General features: G+C 37.0%; 1 protein-coding gene across 1 annotated transcript in view; it reads left to right on the top strand.

The window, feature by feature from the left end:
- CSMD3 (CUB and Sushi multiple domains 3) overlaps window positions 1-18,736 on the top strand; it is a 577,112-nt gene that overhangs the window by 166,677 nt on the left and 391,699 nt on the right. The window lies entirely within an intron of this gene.

Below are 18,736 nucleotides of genomic sequence, written 5' to 3'. Positions count from 1 at the left end.
TACCCAGAGGCTGCAAACCTCAGTGAAACTTATTTTGTAGCTACAGATTAGAAGCTCCTGAAAAAAATTACAGTATTTAATGTGAGCAAATATTTGACAAGCAAAATAGGCCTATGCAAACGGAAGCCTTACGGAGAATCTGAATATTAGGAGACTCTAAAGACTTTTGCAGAGCTGGCTGATGAGGACAAGTATGAAAGTTCATCTAAGAATAAGACTGATGCACAGGTTACCCCAAAGAAAGAAAGAAAGGAACTCGGGATGGCCCTGTTTCAAGGCACAGGCCTCAGACATCTATTTGCAAGTGCCCGGAAGAGGTGGTATGGGCTGTGTTTCAGACTCAGATCCACTGACAGTGATTTTAGGTTCAGTATGTATGATGTAGTGTATTCCATACAGGAAACAAATCTAAAATTTTGTACATGCATATGCATATATGTGGATTATTTCTTCTACTAAATATTCAGATGAAAAAGAGTATTCTCACTAAGGTTCTATTAAAAAAAAAAAAGCTGCAGTTTTTGCATATATTGTCTGGATACCAAATGTGTCAGATGGCTGGGTGCAATTCAGCTCGAATAGATTTAGGAGGTTTTTACAGGGTCACTTGGAACCTTTTTATATTCTATTGCTTCTTAAAATTGGATTGCTTTCTATCTATATTTCTTAATTTCTTATTTTTAAATATTCTTACATAAATTTTAATGTATTTAATATGTGAGAGTAGAGTTTGTGTAAGTCAACCGAAAACATTACCTTGTCCTTCTGTGCAGTGTACTTTCGTGTTGTATTGTTCTTCTTTTAATAAAATTTATCCTGTATCCTTTGGCAATATATGTGTGGTATTAAGTGAAGATCTATACTTGAAAAATAAAACAAGTTGTTGCTAAACAATTAGGGAGCATTATGTGATCACCAGTTCCCTAGAGGAGTCTATCCAGCACACTGGCAGGGTTTCCATGGAAACAAGAACATTATTAAAGACTCAAAAAAGTCCTGTCTTTCTCTGATTTGTCCTCTTTTCTTTTTTTTAGGTAGTTTGTGTTGTGCATAAGCATTTCATTTCAAATTGTGCAATAAATGAAAGCATTTAATCCCCTCATTAAATGGAATATAGTCCTTTCTATAATAAGCTCTGAAATTCTGTGACTCTTAAGCTGCTGTTCTAATTTTAGGCAGTTTTACATTAAGAGGATATGACTATTCATTTACTGAGAGTGAATGAGAAATGTGACCTAGACTGCTATTTTTCTGTCATGCTCATTTTTTTCTAGTAGCTTTAAAAAAAAGAAAAAAGAAAAGCAAGAGGAGTATGGTATGGGCATGTGACTTACATCAGCCTAGTAACTTGCTTCCTCCATATATGAATTTCCATAACTCTTAAAGATTACCAGCACTTAGAGGGTGGGTTTTCTTTCTTGGACTGAATGTTTGCATTTAAACATTTCCTCTGGGCTCTGAACTGTGTATGCAATTGAGATGTTCGTTGACAACTGCAGAGAAATCATACTTGCAAAAATAGAATATTTAGATCAGAAAACATTTTAATGAAATATTCATTTAACAGGACAGCAGTAAATACGTTGTTAAATCTATCTTTGTAATGGAAATGAAACTGTGTTATCTTCCTAATAGAAGTATCATGTTCTCTTCTGGGATTTTTGAAACACAGAACTTAAGTAAGACTGGTTTGGGTTTTTTTTTCCATTTCTCAAATGTCCCTTTCTTCTCACGATGATTCGTTTTCATATTGTATGACTATTTCACATTAAAAACCATGTAACATTTTAAATTCATTTTATGGCAGTTCTCAACATTTTTAGTATTTAGGAAAATTGTTAGATGACCAAAGAGTTAATCAGTCTCCTGTACTATCAACTTAAGTGAAGTTACAAAGCAGAATGGTGTTTAGCTAGATTTGGAATAGCCAGAATGAGAGGGATTTCTCCAAGCATCTTCAATATAGAAGTCTACATGTTCACTACATTTCTATATTTTTAAGGCCACAAGAGAGAATAAACCACTTATGGTCCATCTTATGTTCTCTGCTAAAAGAAATCATACATTTGTGATATCATGTATGTTGGAAGGGGCCTCAGGAGGCCTTCTGTCCACGGCAAGGTCAACAGCAGTAATTTGCTTGGGCCTGTGTCTACTCTCAGTATCTTCAAAGATGGAGATAATGTCTCTAGAGACTGTCTTCTGGGCCCAAGTTCCAGTGTCTGACCTCAATCATGGAAAATTTATTTTACCTTACATTGAATCTGAATTTCACGTTTCAGTTTATGTTCATTCTGTCTTGTCCTTTCTGCTATTTACCTTTCAGAAGAAACTGGCTCCATGTTCTCAGTACCTTCCCATTAGGAAGTTGAAGATGACAGTAGTGGCCCATGTATTTTCTTTCCTCCTACTTGAACATATCTATTTTTTTCAGCTTCTCCTCTAGTCATATGCTCCAGCTCCCAAATCACTGTGGCAACCTTCAACTTGACTCAGTCCAGTATACCTCTTTCTTTCCTGTTTTGTTGGCCTGACCTTGGGTCTATCTCTCTCCCTTCTCAGCTGCGCAGGTGAGAGGAAATGAAACAAAAAGCTTATAGATTCAGATAAGAACAGGGAGAGATCACTCAGGATTACTGTCACAGGCAAAACAGCCACAGCTTGGGGAAATTAGCTTATTACCACTGAAATCTGAGTAGGATAATGAGAAATAAAATCAAATGTTCAAACACTTCCCCCCCACTCATCCCTTTTTCCTGGGCCTAACTTTACTCAAGATTTTTTCTACCTCCTCCACCAAAACAGTGCAGGGATGACACAGAATGGGGGTTGATGCCAGTTCATCGCACATTGTCTCTGCTATTCCTTCCTCCTCATGGGCAGGACTCCACAGACTCTTCCTCTGCTCCAGGGTGAAATCCCTCCCATGGGAGAGAGCCCTCAAAAACCTTCTCCAGACTGAGTCATTCACACAGGCTGAAGTTCTTCATGAACTGCTCCACCACAGATCTCTTCCATGGAGTGCAGTTCTTCAGCAACAGACTGTTCTAGTGTGGGACATCCCATGGGGTCACAAGTCCTAACAGCAAATCTGCTCCAGTGTGGGCTGCTCCACAGGTTCTGCCAGGATCTTACTTCAATACAGTTCCCATGGGGCCAAGTCTCCTTCAGGTGCATCTACCTTCTGCAGCATGAGGTTCTCCAGAGGCTGCAGGTGAGTATCTGGTCCACTGGGGACCTCCATGAAGTCCAGCCTGCCTGATCATGGTCTTCACCACAGATTGCAAGGGAGCTCTGCTGTGGTGTCTGAAGCATTTTCTCGCCCTTCTTTTTAACTGACCTTGGTGTGTGCAGGGCCATTTCCCTCATGATCTCATACCTCTCTCCAGCTAAAATTGCAGTTTCTTATGCCTTTCTTGAATACATTATCCCAAAGGTGCTATCACTGTCACTAACGGGCTCATCCTTGAAGAGCCATGGAAGCCAGCAGGCATTAGCTCTGTCAGAGCTAATACAGGGGAAGATTCCAGGAGCTTCTCACAGAAGCCATCCTTGTAGCCTACCTTGTTCTAAAACCTTTTCATTCAGACTCTTTACACTCATAGTGGTCTTTTAATATGATGCACTGTAAAAGTGCCTATTTCTCATAAATTATTATGAAAGAGCGTAACGTGACTAGCTCAAATACAGAAGTCTAGTGTATACGTATATAAAAATTAGATGAGATTTCCAGTTCCATATATTAAGTGGATCCTGCAAATGCAAAGTGAAAGAAATTGCGGGAAAAACCTATCCTGAAGTACCAGACTATGAATAAGAAGTAGGAGAGAACACATGATACAGCAGGCAACGAGATTCTGAGAAATGGAACAGGCAATTTTGAAACTGTTAATGGAAAAAAAAGTGACCGCAATTCAAATATGGGACAGAGGATAAAACAGTAAGTAAGAACAATACAGTGATTATAGGGTATTGTTAAAGGACCAAATGAGAAGGCCAAATCTCCAAAGGGGAGTGGAGAGGGTGCACAAAGGGATATAAATATATACAACTGGAAACAAATTTCTCCATGTCAAAAACAAGTTGTATGTTTCCTTGAATGCATATGACTCTGTTTTGAGAAATAAACAATGCAATTTTTTAATATGACCTAGTCTGTATTTATTTTCTCTTTTTTCTTTCCTTGTTAAACAACATATGATCATATTTAGAGGCTGCTGCTCTTAATTTATCAATAACCACTGTACTGTGTTCTGCCAAAAATGGTACATTTCCCTGTGTTGAACTGAGATAAAGATTTTTACTGTGTCAGGAGGACAAACATGAACATTATCTTGACCACAAATTAACAGACTGAATGGCAAGTAATCTAATTGCATCAAACAGGCAATGGAAAAAATTAATTCATTATAGTATTGCATTTTCAATGAAGGTTATATATTTGCTAAAAAAATCTAACTATAGTCTTATAAAGTTTTCACATGTGTATTTCAAATAATAAAGTTATTTTCCTCAGTACATTATTTATACATATAAAAACACATTTACCAATAAAATACATAAATATATATTTATATAAACACTATAGTGACCTGCTATATGTATTTATGGTCTTGTGACTATTTTTAGGTACTTTAATAATATTTTATTATTTTATAATAATATTTATTATTTTATAATTTTTGAAACTGTATGCCACAGGCTGAAAACTGTACTTTTTATTTTCTACAAGTTTTAATATTTCAAAAGGGTAACTTTCTGATCTTAATTTTTAATAATTTCTGCAGAAGTATAGGGGATTTCTGCATTAGAGAGTAGAGTAGGAAGTAAATAGAACATGGCTTCAAAAATACTAGTAATTTTGGTAGGCCCTCAATACCTAGAAGGAGACTACTAAAAGAAAGCTAGAGAGAGGCTTTCCACAAGGGAATGTAGTGATAGGACAATAAGGGATGGCATTAAGCTGAAGGAGGGTAGACTTAGATGAGATATTAGGAAGAAATTCTTTACCATGAGGGTGGTGAGGCTCTGCAACAGGTTGCCCAAAGAATTTCTGGATGTCCCATCCCTGGAGATGTATAAGCCCAGGTTGGAAGGTGCCCCTGCTCATGGCAGGGGGGCTGGAACTAGATTATCTTTAAGATCTCTTCAAACCCAACTGCTCTATGTTCCTAGGGCTGATCCTCATTTAGCAGAGGTTATTGTAGATACAGAGAAATATAATTACTTGTAGAAACCACATCAGTTTAGAATATATGAAAAAAGTAATTAATAGAATCACAAATATCAAAGTGTTTATTAACATTTAAAATCTAAAGTAAGAAAATTACTTAACTATCTTCAGACTCCTATCTAACCCTTTAAAAACAAGAAAAGATAAAAAAACAAGGTGAAAATCTTTATTTTCTGTGGTCGTCAGCTGTAAAAAAAAATATTGGCTTTCTAGTCCTTTCCCTTCTGTGAATTTTCATTGTCTAATAATATGATTGTATTTGCTCTCCATTGTGTGAATTCTGCAAAGGGACTAGTCATTTACATCTATCTAGCTGCCTATTTTCATGAAAATTTTAGCAGAGTTTTTCAGAATGTGTCACTACTGCTAAATTTGCTAAAAGCCCAGCTATAGATTCAAGAGGTACTGGAGAAGGAAGAAGACAAACTGAAAGTCTTTGTGATTGTATAGTCAATTCAGCATCAAGTTTCAACAGTGCACTTCAGGGCTTCTTTTGCATTTTGCTATACAAGTAATCATATGCACTATGTGTTCTCCTAAGCATAATGTTTAATTTATATGACAATAATTTATGCTGTTGTTGAACTATTTAACTTTCAGGTAGACTATGCTATAATGTAAGGAATGTGTTTTTCTTTGATTCTAACTGTTACACTGTCATCACAATGAAAATAGCACCTTATGCATTTTATTACTGTATTATTACATTATGTGCTTTGAGAATTGTCACTTGATGCAAATACTTTTGCAGCCAATTAATTGCACAAGGTTCCTCAGCCAATTTGTATTTTCTTGTTGATTTCCTTTGCTGTTACTTCACTGAAGGTGCCCAGACACATAAACAGTATTTGTCTTGTGTCAGCATGACATTAAAAGCCAACTTATTTTAGAATTAATGTTTTAAAATTCTTTTGATAGAAATTTGGTCTGCTGAACTCAGATTTTTTCCTCATATTCCTCTCTAAATACCTTCCTTTACTGAATAAAAACATTGCTTTAGGAAATCCTGCGTAATGCTATTGGTCCAGATGGAATAGCAAATCAATCCAGCAGTACACATAATCACACCATCTTCGTAAACACTGCTATCTACCTAGTATTGGGTGAGATGTTTTACAAGTGAATGTATATAAATATGTCCACATGCATTTATCAGGGTGTAGGGTCTTGAAAACATGTCCTTGACAGCCATTCTCATACAATGGACTGGACAGGACAGTCCATTGCAGGGTTTTTATAAAGATGTCTCCTATGAGCAGCTACAAACAACCTTGTCCCTTTGGTGAACCACTCACATACTTCTCAAAGCCTCTTGGGTATTGTGTTTCTCTGTGGTGATACAACATCACGAAAATGCTTAGATACTACTGGTTATGCTACTAGATTGGCTACACAGTTCTAGTGCTTTTAGTTGGGGGTCAAGGTAAGCAAATAATTATATCTTGATTAGTGCACTTTAATTTATGCTCTTAATAGACCTCAGCTCAAGCTACAAGAGTCAGAGTATGAAGTTGCTTATATTGAGATAAGATGTTCATACTGATTCCCTTTTGATATTTATTTTGTCTAGGCACTTCATTAGCACGATTCCATTGTAATATGATATTTCACTTTCAACATACTACCAATAAATATTTATCACAAATTATATCAGGATACCGATTTTAATTGTCTTTATCAGAAGAGCAGCTTGACAGCAACCATATATATTCAGCTTTTTTTTTCAAACTCTGGCAAAATTTTAAACTTACTTAGATAGAATTTAGAAAACAAAATACTTTCATGTCTTGTATTTTGGAGGTGTCCCTGCCAGTGGTAGAGGGGTTGCAACAAGATGATGATTAAGGCCCCTTTCAAATAAAGCAATTACTTGAGTCTATATCCTGCTAGAGAGTTAATAGGGGAAGAAAAGATGAATATGGCAATAAAGAGAACCTTTTTCAGAGTTCAGAATTCTGATTTCAGCAAGGTGGTCTACTACTAGGTCTGTCATCAGGGACCTCAGAGTTTTAATTGTGAGATTGCTGCATCTCTAAATACCTGCTCTTCAACTCAGCTCTCTTTCATTTTGGGAAGTGTCTGTAAGAGCTGTAGTCATTCAGAGTGCTGTGACTCTTAATATCAACAAATGTATTGCAACATCCTTATTTGAAAACAGTACTGGAAAAATGCATGGGATTTTTAAAATTTATAATTAGCCCAGTTCTGCTATCATTGCTTTTTTTCACAAGGTCATTATTACAAGATTTTGCATATGTTTTAAGTCCTGGCAATTGAATCTTTAAAGTTTTCAAAAGCTGAGACCAAGCTAATGAAAATAAAAGATGAACATTTGGACCATGATTTGAATCACGTTTCAAATCTGAAGCAGTAAAATGGACAGCAGCCTGAGATTTTAAGTTGACTATTAGACATGCATTATGATTTTCCAGGAAAAAGATCTATAATGACTTCTAGCACACATCTTTAATGTTTTGGATTTCTATCATAAACCAGAATGGCTCCAAAGATGCCATGACTACCTGTTGACTCACTGATGTATGAAGTAAGAAGGATATATATTGTAGGCCTTAATGGCTCTAAATTCAAGGCTTTTTAAAAGAACTGTTATGTATAACATTTTTGATTAATGTTGAAGGGACAAAAAGCACAGATACTAAAAAATGTGTATGTGTATGTGCATATATTCACTGTGAAAATTCTCATGGGGGGAAAGGAATACTGAAAAATGTACTTGCCAGAGCTCAATCCTTTAGGTAGAAGATCAGAGGAAATAGATATGTCATGGTAAAGCTTTTACCTAACTCACACTGATGTACATTATGATCACCACTCCCGAGTGGATGTTGGCTACATCCACAGAAGTCAATGCTCCTTCCAGCCACTCAGTGCTGGTGTTCATGCAGTGGTTGGGCTTCAACACACAGCTGTTTCACTGTGGGCACTTTGCTTCTATGCAATTTCGTATGGGTGAATTAAAATATTTCCAGCACATCTCTATAGGCAAGGGTCTTTGTAGGAAATCAGATCTGTCCACAGCCACCCACACTGTGCAGCTTTCCTCTATTTTCTGGTATTGGTCTGAAAGTTGTTGATCCGTGGCTAATGTCAAGACTTGTGACAATCAATTTGTGTTTACAATATCGTGGTTTCCATGGCTTTCTGCAGTCTGCGCTGTACTCAGTTCTTGACCTAGGAGAGAGCACAGCATTCCCACAATCACAAAGACATTATCTGAGGCTTGAAGGCGCCTCTGAATATAATCTAGTTCAAGTCCCCCCACTGAGAGCAAGGCCACCTGGAGTGGGGTGATCAGAGCCATGTCCAGTTGAATTTTGACTGTCTTGGGATAGAGATCCCACAGCCTCCCTGAACAACCTGTTTGAGTATTCAATCAACCTTACAGTGGGAAAAAAATAAGTTTGAACTGTATTATTTCTATTTAAATTTATGCCAAATTTTCTTGTTATTTCTCTTTGTACCATTGAGAAGAGTCTGTCTCCATCTTCTTAACTTCCCTGTCAAGTATTTATAAGCGCTGCTGATTCCCCTTGAACCTTCTCTACCCCAGGCTGAACATGCACTCTCAGATTCCCTGGTATGTCTGGAACTCCAGTCCCTGAATAATTTATGACTCTTTGTGGGACTCTCTCTGTCCATGTCTCATACTGGGGAGCCATCACTGGATCCAGTACTCCAGGTGCAAGGGAACTGGTCTCTGTCTGGACATTATGCTGCTTTTTGCATTTCATCACCCTTCATACATTTCACCTCCCAGCACTTCAGTCACTTTTCAACACACATCACAGACTCGTCACTACCCCATACTTTATCAGTTTGTCTATGAGAGTGTTACTGGCTAAAGTGAAGAAGATATATTCAACTTCTACTCGAAAAACTTTGTTCATCACTCAAGCAGAACGCTGAAACTCCTATTTCTAAATGCTTCTGTGCTGTAAAAATCTTTTCCTTCCAGTTCTGATTTTAGTTTTCCAAATTTGAATGTCTCTGTGAACTTTTCAAATGCAGGCAGACTTAATTTAAGTTTGATAAATTTTGGCAAATAAGGTAACAGAGCTGCCAAAGCAGTCATAAATTGGCTGAGAAAATGTCTTCAGAAGAGGTTAAGTCCTGCTTCTCTCTTCTGGTGAAGCAGTAGTCACAGTTCACATTCAGGAGTGCTGAATTCTAAAGTCTCTGCATAATTAAGCAACTACAGAAATCTTGAATCTGAAACCTTGAAAACATTTTACCATCATTTAGGTATTTTATGATACAATGAAACACAAATTCTTGTAGAAATATAACTTTACAGAAGTAAAGAGATCACAAATATGCCACAGAAAACGCGCTTCTTATTTTGCACGGTGCTGGGTAAGAATACAGCCTGTTGTTTAGAGGTTTTACAAAAATGAACATATGGAATTGCACATTTTAGGAAGAAATTTTGATGAACATTTGCATTTTCCTTCAGTTCATAAAAGTAAATTATTTTAAGCTCCATGCTCCTTGTAATCCAGTTGTCATTAGGCCAGAAGGTTCAAAGGACTAGACAATGAAAGTTATGATAGCCTCTTATGCCTCTAAAGCTCTATACTGAATGTAATACAGAAAAATTAGTATGAAATCTTGCTTGATGATTTAGACATTGAAGTGGTCTCATTCCAACATTTTTTAAAGCTAAGATAAAAATAACTGAAGATGTATGCATTGAAATCCATTCTCCATTGAATGGTGCAAAACTTAAAATAGTGCACCTGTGCCGAGGAAAAAATAATACAACTTTTAATCAGGTCAAGAGACATGCAAATAAAACAAAGGAAACATTCTTTTTCTCCTGTTCTTGCTCTAGGTGTTCTACTAGATTATGTGCAGGAAAATTTAAAAAATATTAAGTGAATTCAAACAATACACGTTCTTCACTGTTTTAGTTTTTCAATTTGCTTGGATGTTATATTTCCATCTTGAAGCTATCATAGGAGAACTATATTGAATGATAGAAGAACTTATTTCGGGACCACAAGAGGTTATCAAGTCTAACAGACTTCTCAAGTCTGACTTTAAAGGCAGTTATTTCCAAGGCTGTAAGTTGCACACCCTCCCCAGGCAAACATAAGCTCCCAGGATATAGCCTGCATCACCATGGTCTTCTTCATCAGCTACAGGGGAACTTTTGCGCTTGTAGCCTATAATACCTTTTTCTTCTTCACTAGACTTGGTGTCTTCAAGTTTGAATCTCTCATTTTTCTTACACCTCCCTCTCTCTCTGTCTCCCTCTTTCTGCTGCTGTACAACATTTCCCCCTCTTCTTAAATATGTTACCACAGAGGCGCCACCAATATTGCTAATTGCCTCAGCTTTACTCAGTGGTGGAGCTCCATCTTGCAGCATCCTGGAACTGGCTCCATGGAGACAGACCCTGGCATCACTTCTGCAGCCTCCTGATACCAAATCTTGCCACACTAACCCACTATGATCTTCATTTGTGCCATTTTTTCTCGCTGGCTTTCACATCCTGCCTGCTACACTCTTCTCCTGAGAAGTTCCTTCAAACTAAGAGGTATAAACTGATCCCAAAGGAATTGTTAACTCTTCCTCTCTGCAGGCACTGTCTGTCAGATGACACTGGGTGCTCTGGTTAGGATTCAGCCCTCTTCCTGACTCTACCACCATGTGATTTTCACAGAATAGAAACAAACTTCTTTTATACAGTAAAATATCAACAGATTAATAAATAGTGCCACTTCAAATACTTAGTTACTCGTTTGGAGTGAGTGGATATGTGATGCTTTGTTGCCAGCTGGGTTAAAACACAACATTGCCATTATTTCATATATTTCCATAAATATTTGTTTTTAAATTACAATAATTTAATCACATTTTTTTGTGGTTCAGAGGCAAAACTGCAAAGCCAGGTGTAAAAATCAGCCACTGCCAAGTTCATATTTTGATGTAGTTTCTCGCAGGAAATAATAAAAAAAAAAAAACAAAATTCACGAGATCCTTAGTAATTTCTAAAATCTCAAGTATTATGTTATTTATCATCTTTCACATTTTTCATGCTTGGTTTAAAGACAAGACAAGTTTTAAAGACAAAATTGCATTTATAAATCATAGTAAAAAATGTTTTTCCCTGTAGATATTAAAAATAACGAGAAATAAAAAATAGCTGAATTTCAAGTTGATGAATTGATGTATTTACTTCTAGGCTTTTTTTTTTCCCTTTTCTTTGTTGAAGCAATCACCTAAAGTAATTTCTACTTTCCTCTTTATTCCATTTTTAATGAATTTACTCTTATGCCTTCTGCCCCTCAGCTGCTGAAACAGTAAATATCAGGGTTGAGAACCATGAAATCTAAATGAGTATCTTAACGCTGTAGAGCTTCTAAGCTTTATTGTTTCACAGAGCAATAGGAAACAGTTTGATCATCAAGAAATCTTTATATATTTTTCTGTTGAGCTTATATTCATACAAGTCTTGCCCAAATATTTTAATTTAAATTATCTTGGTTTGTAAGAAATAAAAACACTAATCTTTTCCCAAAGCTCATTTTATGTGAGAAAAAAGTGTAATTATTTTTTTTGTTGGAAGATAGTGATTGAGGCACGGTTGACTGATATACAGACTGGTTATTTTTGTTTAAAAAGTCTTGTGAATTAATCCACCAATTTCAAGTCTTGGTCTACTAAAACAGAAAATTTTAAAAAATAATTCTATATACATTTTTAACCAAATACATAGGTAAGAGTTCAAGAGGCTGCATCCTTTGGGGCTTTTTTGTTTGTTTGTTTGTTTGTTTTGTTTTTTTCTTTCTTTGTGTTTTGTTTTTCTAAAAAAGACAAAGTATTGGCTTTATGTGCTGAGACTTTGCTTGTGTTTAAATGTTTCCTTCCTTCTTTATAGAATAAACAACAATAAATGAGACCTCTGTGCACCATTTACTAGAAAATAGTTACTTTTCTTAGCAGTACCGAAGAGTCTGACTTTCTGACTTGCCTAAATAACATCCATAGCATGACGTTCCCTTGGAGAAAAAAGGGATAACTCTGATGATATCACTGACCTTTTACTTATTGCCACATAACAAAAGCGTTTAGTTACTGATTCAGGATTTGCAAAAAAAAAAAAAAAAGACAAGTTGTTGGAGCACTTAGGCAGTTAGAGAACAGTGATTTCCTGTGCTTTCACCTCGGGTCCATCTGTCCCTTCCCCTCGCTCCTGCTCCTCCCGCACCTTCCTTCAGCCTTCGACTGGCAGCAAGGGGACAGCGCCCACGGCTCCCCTTTTTTCCTCATCCTTTGCTGTGTCCTCATAGAATCGTGTCTTCCCCTGCTGCCTTTGGTGCCCTTGATGCCCCACTCTGCCTCCCCTACTGCCCTTGGTGCCTGGAGGTGCCTCCCTTGCTGTCCTTCGTGCCCGCCACGCCCCCCTGTGCCTTCTCTGCTGTCCTTGGTGCCCTTGGTGACCACTGAGACTCCCATTCTGCCCTTGGTGCCCTTCATGCCCAGCTGTGCCTCCCCTGCTGCCCTTGGTCCCCTTGCTGCCCACTGAGGCTCCTCTTTTGCCCTTGGTGCCCTTCATGCCAAGCTGTACTTCCCCTGCTGCCCTTCGTGCCCCTTGTGTCCCCCCTGTGCCTCCCCTGCCACCCTTGTGGCCCTTGGTGTCCTGCTCTGCCTCCCCTGCCGCCCTTGGTGCCCCACTGAGCCTCACCTGCTGCCCTCGGTGCCCTCGGTGCCTGACTGAGCCTCCCCTGCCGCCCTAGGTGCCCTTGGTGACCTGCTGAGCCTCCCCATTCTGCCCTTGGTGCCCAGCTGTACCTTCCCTGCTGCCCTTCGTGCCACTTGTGTCCCACCTGTGCCTCCCCTTGGTGTCCTTCGTGGCCCTGGTACCCCAGTCTGCCTCCCCTGCCACCCTTGGTGCCCTTTGTGCCTGGCTGTGCCTCCCCTGCCACCCTTGGTGCCATTGGTGCCCCACTGAGACTCCCATTCTGCCCTTGGTGCCCTTGGTGCCCTTCTGTGCCTCCCCTGGTGTCCTCAGTGCCCTTGGTGCCCCACTGAGCCTCTCCTGCCACCCTCGGTGCCCTTGGAGCACCACTGAGCCTCCCCTGCCTCCCTCAGTGTCCTTGGTGCCCGCTGCCCTCAGCGCGGCCAGGCCGCGGTGCTGGTGGGGCTGTGCTGGGCCTGGGCCGTGCGTGGCCGTCTTCCTCACAGGTCACCTCACGTTGCCCAACCCTGGCCTCCAGGCAGGCACAGGCTGTGTGGGTATTGCAGTGTTTTCCTCTGGCATGGGTGGTTGTTGTGGTTCTATCTCAGTGGAGGTATGTGGGAAGGCAATTTATTCTGTTTAACCTATGTTCAAGCACCATTTAAACCCCTCACCTCTTTAGCTACAGATGCATTATTTGATTTTTTTATTTTTTGCTGGCTGTCAAATCTGTATAAATTTTACTGGTATACAGCACAAAAGTGCAAAGTGAGGGATTTGAGGATGTGAATCTTGTCAATTCATAGTTATCACTGGGTTTATTTGGAATTTAAAATCCGTGAGTTTTACAAATCAATACAGAAAATAAGACTTCCATTTGTTCTCAAGAACTGTTTTATGTCCCTCTATTCAAAAGCTGGATGAACTTTACGTTAGTCAAAGATGAAAAATCTTCTGCAAAGTTATCCTGAAAGATTTTCAGTTGATGGATGTTTTTAAATCTTTATATTTCAATTTCTGGAATTTGTAAAGTTATTCTTTGTGCATAAATTATGGGGAAAGGCTGAAATATTTTCATTGCTATAGATTGTAGAAAAAGTCAACATATAAATGTTTCTCAGATATTATATATTTATATCTCTATCTTGCATTATATTTTGGAGTTTCTACAATGTATCAAAATATTATATAAAATAAATATAATATACATTATACTTTAAACACTAATCTCTATACTGTACGGATCCATTCTTTTAATCTCCGACTCTAAACATTACATTATTGAGACTAAATTGAAGAGCTAGTTTTTATTTAGCAGAGCAAGATCTTGCTAACCTAATGAGAAGGTCTTTGACCCAGGTCCACTGGGTTTTTGTGGTTGTTTACCAAAGCCTGAAGGTTTACTGAGGAGCAGAGGATCAGAGTACACACAGAACAGACTGATGAGGGATTTTCTTGCACTCTTTTTGATGAAGTGGGGTGACCAGAAACAGCTCTCAAGTGTCTGTACAAAGCAAATATGGCACAAGAAGCCCAAGAATTGCAAATTTGCATGTGATCAGAGATGAATGACATAATTAAAATCACAGAGCCACAGCAAAACAGTTGGTACTGCTGGAGTTCTGCAATAGACATATAAGGACTCTACAAGAAAAGTGGGCAGGAAACAAAAGCAGTAAGTGCTGTTTGTGCAAAGGAGGAAGCAGGGGGAACTGGCATTGCCTATAGAGCTTCATAAAGATATTTTTGTGTCTATGAAATCTATTACTATGCTCATTAGCAAGTTTCATAATCAGACTATAATACTACAGACTTTAAAACTGAGTTTAACTTTTTAAGGTGCTTTTTACTTTAGCATGTATAGTTTCTATTCTGCTAATTGTAGCACAGACGATGAAGAAACAGAATAAGAAACTAAATTGAAGCTGGGGTTTTTTTGTGAAGGGAGTATAGGATGTGTGGAAAATGTAACTGTTTAATTTGCTATAAATATCGAGATAGATAAAATGATGTGATACATTGTGTACCAGATTAAAGCTTGATCTACCATACAATCTCATTGAATTCTCAATGAAATCCACAAATTTGCATGTTGTATAAATCACCGATGACATTGCCTGTCTTTGATCATCCATTTCACTGTTCAATATTTATGGAACATTATTGTAAGTATCACTCAAAGCTAAAAGAATAAGCAGGAAATTAAATAAGACAAAACTAGAGAAATATATTTTCAAAATTTATTATGAAAAGTGAACGGTGAACAGCAGAACTGGACTTAAAAAAAAGATAAAATTTTATGAAATCAGATTTCACTGGAGATTATTTGAAGTTGTAGACATTTCACATTTTTTTTTCTTCTTTTTAATGGGCATTTAATCGTAAGATTGTAAAAGTAAAAAAATGGAAGAGAGAAGAAACTGCAGGTATCTATGAACATAAATAGAAACAATCTATGTCCACAAAAAGAAAAACAAAAACCAAACCCCCAAAACATTACTTTCATAATCATCACTCATCATGATATCAGTGATACTCCCTCTGCACAAGAGCCCTTATGCATATTCAAACAGAGATCTTAATTTTAATTCATAATACTTTGAAAAGCTTTTTAATGCCAAGTCCCCTCTTGCATATCACTTTGAAAAAACTTCCCCTTTCAGCATATGGTTAAGATCAGAGAAATATGTTAGGAAAAATGACATTTTGGCAGTAAGTGTATGTTTTGCATTTATGCCTTCATATCACATTTGTAAGATTGTTATTAGATAAAATTTCCCAGTCCATGACCAATTCAGTTTAATTTGAAAGTATGGAGTATGAATTTTAAAAGTAGACTTTGAAATAAATCAGTATTAGCTATGTAATTGTAATTGAACAATGTCAGACTCTATCAAGTCTTAACTGAAGTGTTGTCTTACAATTTCTGTGAATGTTTTACTTCATATTTGCTAACTGGAAATTAAAAGGATAGGGATGCACACAATGCTTTCAAGGTATTTAGGTGCTTTACTGCTGTTTAGCTACTACATTTTGACTGTAGTGATCATAGTGTGTATTGGGTGTGGAAGCATGCAGCACGTACACATACAACATAACTACGTCCTTAAATTCTCTTCATAACCAACAAACAGATAAATACATTCTCATTAACTACTATCTTCTATCCTTTCACAGACAGATATTATTTTCCCATCTCATGGACTTCATCCTCCCCTCCAGATGTTCAAAAGTAGGCCATGATTTGGGATCCATTCATCAGGATGGGTGTCTATGACAGGAGAAGCAGCACACTTGATGATTGGGCATCAACACCAGCCAGATCTGGGTCACTGCCACACTGTCCTTGCTCCTCACAAAATTCGTTCTTCGTTGGTTCATGTTATTCCTGCTGTTTTACCCCTGCAACATAAAACTTGCACCACAGATTATTTTTTCCCCAAGATTAAATGGCTTTGAGGCACACACTGGGTTCCCCCATCCTGCTGGCTTTAGCCACCAAGGATACTGTGGTCCTTGAGCAAAGACAATCCCATGAAAGGGCTTGTCTTTTCCCATGGAAAAAGAAGGTTAGGCACTTAAGTATCTCTGAGGACTCCTACCTTGGTAGTTTGTTAGAGGTAATTCAGAAAGTTACAGAAAGGCAGGGAAAGAGATTGTTGTGAATCTGTACCAAAATCACAGCAAAGATTATCTTTCCTCTCTTGCTTGCTCACATCTCCTTACTGGGTTTGTTGCACATTGATGAAGATCAGCCACTGTTACTCTTTATAAATGTTCCCACACCAGTTATTCTTTTATTTGCAACATTTCATAGCTGACATCTAAGAAATATGCTGCTTCAATTGTGATAGAAATAGGGGTGCTAAAAGCAGGTTGCACAAGATACAATTACTACGTTTTCTTTTATTTGTCAGGGTCTTGTACACTATGAAGTTAGTGGTAGAACTCTTGTCAACAGGGTTTGTCAATTTACTTGAAAATCAAATCTTTTTTTACACTGTCTTCACAACTTAAGGCACCAAACATTTGCATGGGCATAATGCTTTTCAGTCTTCTCACAGATGGGAGCTTTTACCTATGGGGATCTGATTGCAAGACTTGAACCAAGCAAATTATATTGCAGGCAGAGGAAAATAAAATTACAGTACAGTAATTCTGTTATTTATTGTTTTAATGCTTGCAATATACCAAGATGAGTGTGCTTTTGGTTATATATGCAACACTTAAATGTAGATGATATTAATTGTATTTGCAGCAAATTTGCTACATGAATCAGAATAGAAACCATGATGATTTGTTTGGGCCATTTTGCTGAGGGTAGCAAAGTCACACTTTGGAAAATAAACAGCTGTGGCTCAGAATAAACTGCACGCTCATTGACATTGTTTATATTTTTAAACAATGCCACACTAATTTTTTAAATTTTGGTATACTATAGCAGCATTGTTAGTAAACAGTTTGTTGTATTTCTTGGAACTAAGATAGATTTCTCTATAATTCATTTGTGAAAAGCAGGACATGAATTCTGCAATACAGCAGGAAAGTTTGCTACTGTAGATTAGCAATTTAAAATTATTTTTCTGAATGTCTGTAATGCAGGAAAACATTATATTCTTATTTATTTCTATATATTTTTTTATTCCTTTCACAGTATGGGGCTAGAACCTGAGATGTGATGAGGTTTCCCAGTTTTATTATATTTAGTAGATTCAAAGTGCTTTGCCTAATTAGTAGGAATGAATTTAAGATATGTTTTTACTTTGCATTTGGTTGTTTTGGTTTTTGTTTGTTTTTTTTTATAATCTGGCCATGACATAATTTAGTAGAATTTTTAAAAGACAACACCTGGCATTTTAAACTTGTAAACTGCTGTAAGAGTCATTAATTTTTTTCTTTCTGTTAGAAGTGAGCCATTATGTGCGTCAGAATTCTTTAAACTTTTTGTTCTGTGATCCTATACTCCTTAAAGTTGGTTTTGTTTTTTTTTCCTATCCTTATCATTCATTTTTCATCAGTATTGACTGGATTTTCAGACTCTGAGGCAAATTTAATTCATACTACCACTCTAATTGAGCAGAAACAATCTTCAAATATGCTTCAAATATTTAGCTAATAAACTGAATAAGTAATGCAATATGATATTTCCATTCAATTTATTTGAAAGATATTTCCATTTTTGAAAGAAAAGGCACTAAATTTACAATTAATTCTATTACCTCACAGAAATAATTTTAACATAAGATCCTCAAAAATAATTTTTGAGTTATTAGGCATATATATACTATTAATAAAGAAGATACAGAACAGCAATCATTTGAGAATTGTTTCATCATAGAATAAGTTCTTTTAGAAATGATTTTGTGAATATCCAATGTTTGCCTGGTATATCCAGTCTAAGATCACGTGCTAAAAAACAGAGAATTTTGGTTTCAGATCACTGTTAAAAAAAAATCATTGTGATAATTGGTCAAATAACTTTACAGTTCACAGTTTCATATTACATGAAAAATGTATTCCTATGGTAAAATTGTAAATATTTGATCTATTAAAACTTTTTACACTGATGTAAACATCTTAATTGTGAAAGAATCTTACATCTGACATTATGAAATCACTCATTAATGGCTTTGGTTTGAAAACTGATCAGCTGTTTGAAAATGAGAAAATGATTTCTCAAGAATAAACCTTATGACTAGATATTCACTAAAATAAAATATGAGAATAAAATTGGTATATAATGTGTAAGATTTTCGTGCTTCTTTTCTCAGTATAATGTGACTGCTGCACTTCATGTG

The sequence above is a fragment of the Camarhynchus parvulus genome, chromosome 2 (genome assembly GCF_901933205.1).
Source record: "Camarhynchus parvulus chromosome 2, STF_HiC, whole genome shotgun sequence".
NCBI classification, from domain to species: Eukaryota; Metazoa; Chordata; class Aves; order Passeriformes; family Thraupidae; genus Camarhynchus; species Camarhynchus parvulus.
This window is presented reverse-complemented; position numbering and strand designations above follow the sequence as displayed.